This window comes from Monodon monoceros, unplaced genomic scaffold (assembly GCF_005190385.1).
Source record: "Monodon monoceros isolate NGI ecotype Baffin Bay Population unplaced genomic scaffold, NGI_Narwhal_1 Super_Scaffold_15, whole genome shotgun sequence".
Lineage (NCBI taxonomy): Eukaryota > Metazoa > Chordata > Mammalia > Artiodactyla > Monodontidae > Monodon > Monodon monoceros.
Window position 1 is genome coordinate 7,827,743 of NW_021703771.1, and position 6,598 is coordinate 7,834,340.

Below are 6,598 nucleotides of genomic sequence, written 5' to 3' on the forward strand. Positions count from 1 at the left end.
AGCTTCCCCTTCCCCCTCCCCGTGTCCTCAAGTTCATTCTCTAGTAGGTCTGTGTCTTTATTCCCGTCTTACCCCTATGTTCTTCATGACCTTTTTTCTTTTTTCTTAGATTCCATATATATGTGTTAGCATAAGGTATTTGTTTCTCTCTTTCTGACTTACTTCACTCTGTATGACAGACTCTAGGTGTCCATCAACAGACGAATGGATAAAGAAGATGTGGCACGTATATACAATGGAATATTACTCAGCCATAAAAAGAAATGAAATTGAGTTATTTGTAGTGAGGTAGACTGCCTGAATTTGAATTCAGGTATCAGGGCCAAACAACCTTGATGGATTAAGTACAGTGAATACAGGAGATATCTCTCTGTCTCTCTTTTTTTCTCTCTCTCCCTTCCTTCGTAAGGAACACTGTAAGGCACACTCGCCCCTGCATCACAATGGAGTTGGTGTAGCATTCCAGCGATGATCAGGCTACATGATTTCTAATTTTAGCTCTGCATCCCAGCCCACTGCATGAGTTTAGCTTCACCTATACAATAAGGGAATAAACTGAACAAGGCTATTTTCTACTCATTCTGGATCCGTGTTACCAGTTCAGCTACCCCCTTGCACAGATGCTGTAAATACTGCTCACCTGTATCCCCACAGAATCCTCCTGGTACAAGACACCATCTGGATCCTGCAGTGAGATCAGAGTAACAGAGGGCTTCCCCTCTGCTCTGTTCTTTGGTTTCTGTCAGCTTGTAATGACGACTGTCTGCTTATTGAAAGACATTGCATGGTGAGTCTTAAATAGGGCTGTAGCCTCGTCATCCTCAGTAACTGCCTTTGATGAAGGCTCAGGAAAGTAGGTCAATGAGATCTACACAGAAACATGCAACAACGACAACATGCATGTGTGATGTGGTTGTAATACACAGGAATGCTGAGTGTGTCCAGTAGGAGTCTGGTACATTGGAAAGAAGACTTCCCTGGGAGTCAGAGGGTGAAGACAGAGTTTCTACTTAGCCACTGATTCTTGTGTGGAATTTGCTAAATTCACATCACCCCTTTGGGCCTGAGAAAAACCATCCATTTCAAAAACTGGCTACATGAGACTTCCCTGGTGGTCCAGTGGTAAAGAATCCACTTTCCACTGCAGCGGACGCGGGTTCGATCCCTGGTCGGGGAAATAAGATAAGATCCCACATGCCACAGGGGCATCTAAACCCGTGCGCCACAACTAATGAGCTCGCACGCCTCAATGAGAGAGGCCGCGTGCTGCAAAACTACAGAGCCCACGTGCTCTGGAACCAGTGCGCCACTAGAGAGAGAAGCCCTTGCCGCAACGAAAAGATCCCGCATGCGTCAACGAGGATCCCGTGCGCTGCAGCTAAGACCCGATGCAGCGCCCCCGCCCCCGACCCAAAATAAAAATTGGCTACAGTTTGAGCAGTGACAGCAATGGCTACTCATCTCAGTAATCCAAACTGGCGGCTGTTACCGTCTCTGCACATTAACACAGCTGCAAAGGCTCTAAGACATAGCAACACCTGGACCCACCATCAGAGATTCTGGTTGAATTGGACTGGGACTGGTGCCAGTCACCGGTGGGCCTGAAAAGTTCCCCAGGTGATTCCAATATGCAACAGGTTTGCAAATCACTGCTTTAAGAGGTCAGAGGAATCTCTTCCTGCTTGTTTGTCATTCAGAGTTGCAGCCTTGCTGCAGTCAGCTCCGGTAGCTTGGTGATTTTGTCATTTTTTTCTGCTAAAAAGTTGGAATATTACCCCTGAACATAATTGCCCTTCCTGTTGGGAAGACAACTTATATTTTCTTTTAACATAAAAATAATAATGTAAAAGACCATATGACGAATTTGGGTGGGAGAAATTGAGACAGAGAGAGAGGAAATTACTCTGGAGGAAAAAGTGATAAGATGCAGAATTTTCCAATGAGGTTCATATAGCTGGTTGGCAGGTAGATTGGAACATGAAAAGTTGGGGGAAGGATCTTTGGAGGAGACATAGGGTCCCGCAGATAGCAGTAGGCAAGAGCCTACAGAATTCAAGACCAATGAAGGACAAGGGACAGGATTGCCGCTGCAAGGAAAATAGATGTCCAGGGATCAAGATGGAGGGTAGGGGAAGTAAGGGGTAAGAGGTGATGGTGTTTAAGCGTTGAATGAAAAGTAGGAGTTAAAGAAGATAGATAAATCATTACCAATAGGTAGATTCCCCCATAAATATAAGGGGGACACTGGATGCTATATGGTTGTCTGGGAGGAGCTTAAATTATTTTGTTTGGTAATGAAATGGCAAAGGGCAAATAATATTTTTGTAATTTAAGAGCGTTAACCCAGACTCTTTTCTAATTGTAGAAATTTGTCATTTAAATTAACTTAAATATATATTAGTTTCGTAATTTGAAGCCAGTGGTAGAAAAATTTGTAATATAATTAAATGCATTCTCATTCTAGGGCAAGCAAAAATTTCTCATGCTGGACCCATCTGTCTGCCTAGTTCTAGGATATATAATATGCATCAGCAGTGATATATTTACTTTTTGTTTTTCAGTTTGTGATTGAATTTTACCAAAAGTCTCCAGCTGTCTTACCTCTGTACTTTTTTTTAGCTCTATCTCTTTCAGCTTCATTTCTTCTATCTTTTGGAAATAAAACATGGTCCTTAAGAATGAATTATTATTAATGTTGTATTTTTAGACTGATGGCAGGACCAATATATCAGAAACGCACCTTATAATGAATAAAATACAGAAAACACACAGTCATACTTGTAACCAAAAGTGGAGGTCTGGCTGCTCGTTGTTCCAAAGTCAATAAAGAGACAAGTTTGATGGAAAGGGAAGTTTGCTTTATTTTGGATGCCGGCAACCGGGGCTGGGGGGCAGGGCAGACTCCCATCCAAAGGCCGACTCCCCTCACTGACAACCAGTGGTCAAGAGCTTTTATAGGCGGAGGGAGGGGGCCACATGCAGAAACAGCACAGGCAGCTCTGACCGTCATCTTGAAATTGGTCATTGGTTGTCTGATCAGCGTCATCTTGATTGTTTTAAGTACAGTTACTCTTTAGTTCCAGGGTCAGTTTGTTCCCATTTCTTTGAGGCCAGTTCTCAGAATTGTGGCAGCTTCTGTCATGGTTCCACTCGGGTCATCATGCAGTTAACTTCTTCCACCCAGTGGGGCTTTCAGTATCTACAAGACAGCTCACAGGATATGGCTCAGAATATTCTCTATAGCCCTTGAGGAGAAACTAAAAGTCCTTGACTTTGCTTAATGACTAAACTATTATTATTTGGTCTCCTTTGACTGTTTTCCTTTGTTTCTGCATTTTCTCACTTCTCTGATTAAACTTATTCTTTGGCTAAAGTTTTTTCACAGACAAAAGGCAGGCTGAGGACATGGGGGCCAAAGACCATAGAGGGTACAGCTCCACTTCATAATGAGGATAGAACACTCAACAGGAAAACCAGTGGCTGGCTACGTTTTGTGGTTTTGTTTTCCCTTTACCATTAACCTGGGCTAAACGATTTAATGTTGGGTCTCAATCTTCCACTTGTAGAGGAAAACCAATATCAACCCTGTTTAAATTGCAACATGACTGTTGTTGCTTGTACAACGTGGGCGTGGGCAAACCATATTCCTAGTAAACCTGGAAACAATCTGAATCTTTATGCAGATAAATTTGGGGATAATCACTGGCTTTATCCAAAAGCTATTTCACTCATTTGTTTAATTCTAGACTAGGAACGTCAGTGGACACTGACACGTATGAAGAGAAATATTGTGGACAAATGCAGGGGACACAAAGTGTCCCTAAATATGCTCTATAACAAAGCAGAAGGTGAGGTGTGCTCCAGCATGGGTGTCAAGTTCTAGGAGAATTGAGGTGAGAAGGCTCAAGGGGCAGTTTGACTATTTCAATGGCAATACAACCAGGGTAACTAGAGTTGGCAAATTAAAGGGATGAATCACCAAATATCAAAAACATTAAAAAAATCGGATAATGCTGTACTTCCTTAAGAATAGCTCTTGAAATCTTGTGGGATGTATCATTATTTACCTTCCAAAGGGGGACATTTTTAAGAATGAAATGAAGTATATTCATAATCATTCTGTATAACAGGTGTAAACCAGGACTGTTTTGGGTGATCTGGGATACAGTGTGAAGTCTGAAAACAGGGCAGATCTCTTGCAGAGTGGGGGGGGGAGGGGGAAGGGGGAGAGGAGAGAAACCTTTGCTCTGTATGTAGACCAACCCTCCCTGGGGAGGGGCCTTCTGGACTCACTAGCTCCACCCCCCCTTAATGTAAACAAAGGCTCCAGGGAGACAAATCCCTACAGGCTCTGGGGGGGCTCTGTCTTTAGGGTAGCTATTCAGGCATCCTTTACCCCGGATTTCAGAGCTCTTTACGATATTCATGGAAGATTGTCTACCAACAATTATGTTACCCTATTTGAATATCATTGGAGTCCATGACATTTTTTTGAGAAAAAGCGTGTTATTTGTTTTAATGATATGTATGCTTTTCTTCTTCTGTAAATAGACAGTAAAATTTTGTAGATAGTCTTGATGTGTCATCTTTATTTTGTGTTTCACTGTGTAACACCAGTGAATATAACTAAAGTGTTAGTGGACTGGATGAAAAGAGACTGGTTATTAGGCAAGAAAAGGGGTTGTAGTTAGCCATGACAACTTTTAGCTACGCACACTAATATATTCTGCAGGTTTACAGCTCAGCACCTCCACATTTTTTCACTGGTATTTCATGTAAGGCATCAGCTAGGCAGTTAAGGTTAAGATCTGGGTCTTCAACATGACCTAATGCTTTCCTAGATTTATCAGGCAGCCTGTTTGGGGCTCTATATATCCGTATACATATATATTCACACTTGAATTACATATCAAGAGTCAATCCAGTTGACTTCCCCACAGAAATCTAGGATAAGAAATAGAGGCATTAGCTCTATATTTAGCTGCAAACTATAGAAATCTGACTTGAGCTAGCTTGGGCCAAAAAGCAGGATTTGTCCTAAGGTCACTGGGTGTCTCAGAAAACGGCAGGGAAGGGAGGGTTGAGGGGAGGGATCCTGACTCTGTGCCTTTTCCTGCTCCTCTTTGAGTCTCTGCCTCACTCCCCTCTCCTTGAAGGTCTGCTGTCTCTGTGTCTCTGTTCATGTGGTTTCATAGGTGAAATAGAGGGTGTTTTTATTTCAAAACCCTAACAGAGGTCTTAGTTGATAATTTACATATCTCCTTGTCTGAGTGTTTGGTTGCAAGCAACAGAGATGCCACCACATTATTTAGAGACACTCATGTAATAACAAAAGGGACCTTGTGGACCTTAAGAAAGAAAGAGTCATGGGTTCCCAGATGGGCAGGATTCAACACTGAGACAGAAATGGGAACTAGGTCAACTCTTGCTTCTAGGAAGTAAGATTATTTTGTCTTTTGCCTTGACCAGGATTCAGAAACTTGTTCCTGGAGCTGTCCTGTGTACCCGCAGTGGCCATGCCACCACTAAGCAGTCTTATGGAGAACACGCCCTCCCCTGGGCACCTGGCCCCCTCTACATGCCTCTCAGCTCTGCTCCTTGTAAGAACTTTACAAGCCTCCTTCCAGTGGCACATCTAGAATTCATGTATAGGTGGGACAGAGGAGCAGCAACCAGGTTTGAATAGGGTCCTTAAAATAGTGATTTCATTATTTAAAAAAATGTCCATTTTAAGAAATTGAAGTGGAGAGTGATATAGATTGTGGGCTAAGAGCAAGCCTCTTTCCCTGGGCCCTGGCCCTGCCCACAGGTAGGTGGCCTCCAGCCCCAGGACCACCACAGCCCTGCAGTCTCCCAACCAAGACGCAGCCTACCCACCAGCAGGCTGGCACCAGACCCGGAACCCCCAGGGCCCTGTAACCAGAGACCTAGGAATTGGCTTCACCCAACAGTGAGCTTACATAGCCCTGGGACCCCTTGAGCTCCAGCCCCACCTACCAGCAGGACAGTACTAGCTCCGAGACACCTTGGACCCCACAGCCAGCCTTGTCAGGAACTGGGCCCACCCACCAGCAGGCTGACCCTAGATCCAGGACCTCCAGCCCCACAACCACCCACTCCAGAGCACAGCTCTGCCCACCAGTGGGTCAGCACTAGCCACAGGCCCTCTGGGGCCCTGCAACCAGCAGCTTCATGACCTGGCCCTGCCAACCGGTGGCCAGCAGTTTCTGCACAAGGTGGGGCCTGGAAACCAACCAGAGGCCAGCCACACCAACCAGACCACCCACAGGTGTTGACCCTGCCACAACAGAAGGAACCACACAGCCCACATAGGGGGCACCCCAGGAGCATATAGCTCTGGTGACCAGAGTGAAGAGACACATAGGACATCTTCTACAAAAGAATGTTTCTCCAAGGTCGGAAAATGTACCAACCTACCAGATACATATAAATATAAACAGGAAATTAGGCAAAATGAGGTGACAGAGGAATATCTTCCAAACAAAGGGACAAGAAAAAACCCCAGAAGAACTAAGTGAAGTAGAGATAAACAATCTACCAAATAAAGAGTTCAAGGTAATGAGCATAAAGATGTTCA